We start from the raw sequence: 6727 nt of genomic DNA on the forward strand, positions 1-6727 counted from the left end.
CCTAACAGCTCGTTTAAGCGATTTTTCAGTTCGTTCCAGCACCTAACATCTCGTTTAAGCGAGTTTACAGCTCGTTTCAGCACCTAACAGCTCGTTTAAGCGATTTTTCAGTTCGTTTCAGCACCTAACAACTCGTTTAAGCGATTTTTCAGTTCATTTCAGCACCTACCAGCTCGTTTAAGGGATTTTGCAGTTCATTTCAGCACCTAACAGCTCGTTTAAGCGATTTTACAGTTCGTTTCAGCACCTAACAGTTTGTTTAAGGGATTTTTAAGTTCGTTTCAGCACTTAACAGCTCGTTTTAAATAATTTTCCATTCGTTTCAACACCTAACAGCTCATTTAAGTGATTAGTTGCTGAAAGGAGCTGTTAGGTGCTGAAACGAACTGAAAAATCCCTTAAACGAGCTGTTAGGTGCTGAGATGAACTGAAAAATTGCTTAAACGGGCTGTTAGGTGCTGAAACAAACTAAAAAACCCGCTTAAACGAACTTTTGCTGTTAAAAGGAGTTGTAACGTGTTGAAAACGCGCTGATTCGTTGGTTCAAAAAACAATAAAACTGATCTGAAACCCGTTTTGATCCGTTCCGACCTTGACCCGTTCTAACCCGAACCCCAATTTTCCGAATTTTTTTTACAAATTTTCGTAATTTTAAATATATTTTTCGAATTTTTAATAATTTTCGCAATTTTTAAAAGTTATTATGTAAAGTAAAAACATTGAAAAATTAAAAAAAAAAACCTAGATTATCTGCTATCCAGGTAAAATATATAGGATTTGAAAAAAAATGAAAGTTCAATGACTTGATTGGAACAAAAGTTGGTTACTATTCTATGGCGTAATCCTTAACCGAAACCTGCACACTGCTTAATTCAGACTGTTTTATTTTAATCCTAAAATTGCAAGTTGTTATTAAACTAATTTAAGAGATTAGAAACTAATACATCATACATTCAATATTTAGAGCCTAAAATTAACTGAAATTAAAATAAAAAGCCCTAAATTTCAGGTGAGAGTGAAATTGAGAAACCGAATAACGAAACTAACCGATGTGATATCAGATGTTTGCAGTCGGAGGTGAAAGTCCGGCAAGAGGATTACGATGAGTCAGCGATGAGTCCCCGATTGGAGAGAAATCGTTTGTGATTGATCGATGTCTCGTTGTAAGGGAGGGTCTTTTGGGGCTGGGCTTATCATTCAAAAATCATATTGGGTTGTAAAATGTGGCCTACGTAAATATATAAATGATACTTATTACTATAGTTATAAATTAATACTTTTGGTTTAATTTAACAGAGTTAAGGTACATGTGCACAAATCGGGTTTAAGTTCGTTTCAGCACCTAACAGCTCGTTTATGCGATATTTAGTTCGTTTCAGCACCTAACAGCTCGTTTAAGCGATTTTTAAGTTAGTTTAAGCTCTTAACAGCTCGTTTAAATGATTTTTCTGTTCGCTTCAGCAGCTAGCAGCTCATTTAAGCAATTTTTCAGTTCGTTTCAGCGCCTAACAGCTCGTTTAAGCGATTTTTCAGTTCGTTTCAGCACCTAACAACTCGTTTAAGCGACTTTTAAGTTCGTTTAAGCACTTAACAGCTCGTTTAAAAGATTTTTCAGTTCGTTTCAGCACCTAACAGCTCGTTTATGCGATTAGGTGCTGAAACGAGTTGTTAGGTGATGAAACGAACTGAAAAATCGCTTAAACGAGCTGTTGGGTGCTGAAACAAACTGGAAAATTGCTTAAACGGGTTGTTAGGTGCTGAAACAAACTAAAAAAAAATTCTTAAACGAGCTTTTGCTGTCAAAACGAGTTGTAACGTGTTGAAAACGCGCTGATTCGTTGGTTCAAAAAAAATAAAACTGATCCGAAACCCGTTTTGACTCGTTCCGACCTTGACCCGTTCTAACCCGAACCTCAATTTTCCGATTTTTTTTACAAATTTTCGGAATTTTAAAATTATATTTCGCATTTTTTCTAATTTTCGCAACCTTTAAAAGTTATTATGCAAAGTAAAACATTGAAAAATTAAAAAAAAAAACCTAGATTTCCTGCTATCTAGGTAAAATATCTAGAATTGGAACAAAAATGAAAGTTTAATGACCTGATTGGAACAAAAGTTTTTATCAGTGACCTGATTGGAACAAATTTCAAAGTTGGTTACTATTCTATGGAGTAATTCTTAATCGAAACCTGCAAACTGCTTAATTCAGACTGTTTTACTTTAATCCTAAAATTGCAAGCTGTTATTAAACTAATTTAAGAGATTAGAAACTAATACATCATACATTCAATATTTATAGCCTAAAATTAACTGAAATTAAAATAAAAAGCCCTAAATTTCAGGTGAGAGTGAAATTGAGAAAACGAAGAACGGAACTAACCGGTGAGATATCGGAAATTTGCTGACGGAGGTGAAAGTCCGGCAAGAGGCTTACAACGAGTCAGCGATGAGTCACCGATTGGAGAGAAATCTTTTGTGATTGATCGATGTCTCGTTGTGAGAGAGGGTCTTTTGGGGCTGGGCTTATTATTCAAAAACCATATTGGGTTGTAAAATGTGGGCTACGTAAATATATAAATGATACTGTAAGTCCTGAATCTGGATCACCACAATGTGATATCAACCAAACGAGTATTGGTGCGGAATACCAAGACTCTGTGATTCAAGAACACAAAGAAGAACAAGTAAATAACACAAGATTGCTTCAAAACACACGTATATTATAAATACGTCAGGTGCTTAAGCACTTACAATACTAATCACCAATATCAGGAATGAACAACCTTTAACCCTATACATAACATGCCTATATATAGGAGAACCAACACGGCCCAAAACATAGAAAAGGCCACCGAGAACACACTTGTGTTCTCGGTTTACATGTAACCCGCACCCCAAGCCCAACGTCACTATATTAAGTACAAACCACAAAACCTTGGCCCAACAATCTCCCCCTTGGTTTGTAGCTTTATCTTCAATCTTGCGCCATGATTCAATATCAGCATCCTTCAACCCTCCAGCCCAAAATTTGTTGTTTATGATAGACGCGACCATGCTTGTGTATTCTTTGGCGGCCGTTTCAAAAAGACCATCAGCAACAATCTGAAACGTGCTTAGCGTCTTGATATCTTTCTCATGGAATTTCAACAAATCCTTTGGATCAACAAAACGGTATTGACCTTTCCCCTTTTGTAGTTTGATAACGGCTGTGGCAGTAAAAGAATCATAGAACCATAATCTCATGTTATCCAACGTACCATCGGGAATGGCATCTGGTACGGGAATGTAAGTAGCTTTCTTTGTGGGAGGCCATATCACATTCATCATTGTTTTCCCAGTCCTTGGATCCAAAATACCTTTTGCTTTCTTTAAAAATGACTCTGCAGTCTTCATATTCGGGAAACCTCTATCAACTTGTCTTTTCAGAAATTCCCAGAAGTTTGTACCTCACTTGTCATTCGTTGGATTGGTGAATGGGGAATTTATTAAGTCACTCAGATCCACTTTGGTCCAGGAACCGAAATCTTTCATTTTCTTATAATATTCGGTGGTTCCTGACTTTCTTTTCACCCACCACATGTTCTTATCCGCATCGAAGCCCCAAGACAGAACTCCCGATCGATCACCATACTTGTCAGAGAAACCCTTTTGAAAATTGATGATGTACCTGTCTGGATGATCCGATGATACAACATTTTGATCTGAATTCTTCATCACCAACAGCTTCTTCTTTCCTTTTTCAAGTAGTTTCTTCTGAATTCTGTCTGACTTGTCTTTGGAGATAAGTGGTGCTTCCATGTATTGCCTCAAAGACTCTAATTCATGAATATTTTCTACTTAACGAGCAGAAATGCCCTTGTCTTGATCAACAGGAGAAGTTTGACGAGCAACATCATCATTGCTTTTGAACTCATATCCAAACTTTTGAAACAGCTTTTGATGTAAATCAAGATACATTGCAGTTAACCCTCCCAATCCAGAATGCAGCTCTTTAATCTTGGAGACTTTGTCAGAGTTGCTTGCCTCGAGTTCCTGAATACGGACATCTTTAACCACCGAATCTTGTTCGAGTTCAAAGACTCGACGTTGTATTGCATGCACGTCCACTGGAGCACTTTCAAGAACTACACCCTTACCTTTATTCTGAAAGTAGGTTTCTTGTAGAGCAAGAATTTGAGCAACTTTGTCTGATGTTCCTGAGCTTGACTGACCTTGATCATTTTGACCGGATGACCCAGAGGGAATATCAGCAGTATCAGTGTATGAAATATCTGTTTCAAAATCAAAATCATCACCAAAATCGCTGGACAACAAATCCATAAATGATGGCTCAGTAGCAGGTGTAACTGGTTCAGTTTGCATTTCTGGAGCATGCGATTTTGGTTGATCGGTGTGTTGTTGAGGGCTGATGGTTGATTCTGGTGCTGGTGTGGGTGTTGGTGTTGGTGTAACAATGGTTGTTTCGACTTCATTGTCCAACTCGCTAGATCTCGAATCATCCCTTTTTCGTTTACGATGGATGAGATCAGCAGCTGGTTCTTCAACATAGTCTTCCTCAGTGTTTTCAGTAACTGTCTGAGGAGGCTTCAGAGCAGTTGACTGAAATAAGACTTTTGCAGCTTCGAGGGCTTTCAATTTTCATAATCTGTAAGAGTACTCGACTGACGGTGTTCTTCTTCATCTTTCTCATCATCAGAAATCTCAAATGTAGCAGCATGTGGTTGAGCGTGTGCCACATGCTTGTCAGCAACCTGGGCCATAACAGGCTCAGCTTCGGTCTCAACAAATCGACCGAATTTTACCAGAGGTTTTAAGCCCCTATACACCACTTTCGCTCCCTTCCTTGACTGCTTCATTAACCCAAAGGAATTGGGTCCCACATACTTCATGTCCAAGGTTTCAACAGATTTAATCAGGTTGGTGTAATGAGAATCAAAAATCATCTGCAAGAACCTTGGATACATTAGAAACATCTCCTTCTTCTTTGCCCTTAGATTGCTCATCATTTCATTGAAAACGAATTTGGAATAGTTGTAATTCCAATCCATGATCAGAGCAGCAACGACAGACATTTGGGTGTGAATGATCTCATATGATCCTCCCTTTCTTCCCGAGATACATGTAAAGAACGTGTGTAGTAGGTATCTCCAGTAAGGGTGAAACAACTTCTTGATTGCCAGTGGATAAGTACCTTCATAACCCATTCTAGTAAGAACTTCAGTAACTTCAGCTGCAGAGTACTCTGTTGGGTAGTCGGGTTGATCCCCAAACAAAAGCACCTCTCTGATGATGGCTTCAGTAACAACGACCGACTTCTTCTGTATTTTGGAGTCGATTGAAATAACTCCATCTGGCCCTTGTGGATTAATCTTTGCATTATTCCAAAAGTCGGTAACCATCTTCTTGCAAATGGCAGGGTTCTCCCAAAGAGCATGAGAGATCCTACAGGTATTGAGTCCGGCTATCATCGATTTGAATTCCTTGTGAGCCATTGGTGGATTATATAAGTGGCCAGCTATATTGTGAGTATCAACAAACTTTAACGGGTTCTGATCAGCCATATCTGCACCAAACGTATCAAGTTAGATATCAAATAGATTGGCTTGAATGTGTTTAACAATTTTCATAAGAATTTTCTTTGGGCCCAGATCAGTTTATGGCCCAAGTTCACAGCATAGAATGGGTTTGGGCCCAAACATTGAGAGTTAGGCCCAAAAGGAGAGATTTCGGTCAACATGTGAGTTCTCGGTCAACAAGTTTGTTATCGATCAACAAGGATCAATGAAGGATGACCGAGAACTGAGGTTCTCAGTCAACAATTGACCGAGAATAGGGGTTCTCGGTCAAGATTAGACCGAGAACGGAGTTATCTGTCAAGAGAGGGGGGTTCTCGGTCAACGAAAGTCAAACCGAAAACTCCCTGCCAGCTGTGGACAGAGAACCCTTTTGAATTCCACCTTGGAATTCGTGTAATCATCTTCAACCCACCGAGATCCCTAAAAAAACCTCCATTAAACCTGCATTAACTTGTTAAAACATTAGCCGAAAACCTCAAAACAACACTAATATTCCCATCAAAAACCCTAGTTACTCATAAATCCAATTTAGAATTCAAGCCACCCATGAAATCAGTTCATGGTAACACTAAGATAGTCCTCGGTGGCACATAAATCTTGTTGATCCTTGTCCAGTACCTGGTAATCAAAGAAGAGCACTCTAAGTAGTGATTAGTAATGAGGGTATTGATCTCGGCAAAGAAGGTTTAGAAAGATGATCTCGGTTAAGATGATTAGAGATATTGGATTTTGTAAAGTAATAAAAGTGAAAAAGACCAATTTAGGATACTTATACCAAAATCAAGCAGGCCGAAGACCCTTAATGGGCTCAAAGCAGGCCGAAAATTAATGGCAGCCCAATTAGGGTATAATCTAACAAAAATGACCCAAATCTTTCCAAGCCCAAAATTAAGAAAATTTAATTTACGCGAAAGTTTCGAGGAGAGTAATTTCGAGGAAAAAATAAAATTTGACAAAACAAAACAAAATAAAATAAAATAAAATAAACTAAAACAAGAAAAATAAATCCACACAAATATAAGACAACTCCCTTTAAAATTTAAAGTCGGGATCAAATTTCAGTTCTTAGTAAAACTGCCGCCTTTTATATGAAAAGATCCGAACATGGAATCATATTGTTTAAGGTACTGTCACAAAGATTCATGTTCAGC

The sequence above is a fragment of the Bidens hawaiensis genome, unplaced genomic scaffold (assembly GCF_021521415.1).
Source record: "Bidens hawaiensis isolate Kalapana, Puna unplaced genomic scaffold, B.hawaiensis_p1.1 tig00026621_1, whole genome shotgun sequence".
In the NCBI taxonomy this organism is placed as follows: domain Eukaryota; kingdom Viridiplantae; phylum Streptophyta; class Magnoliopsida; order Asterales; family Asteraceae; genus Bidens; species Bidens hawaiensis.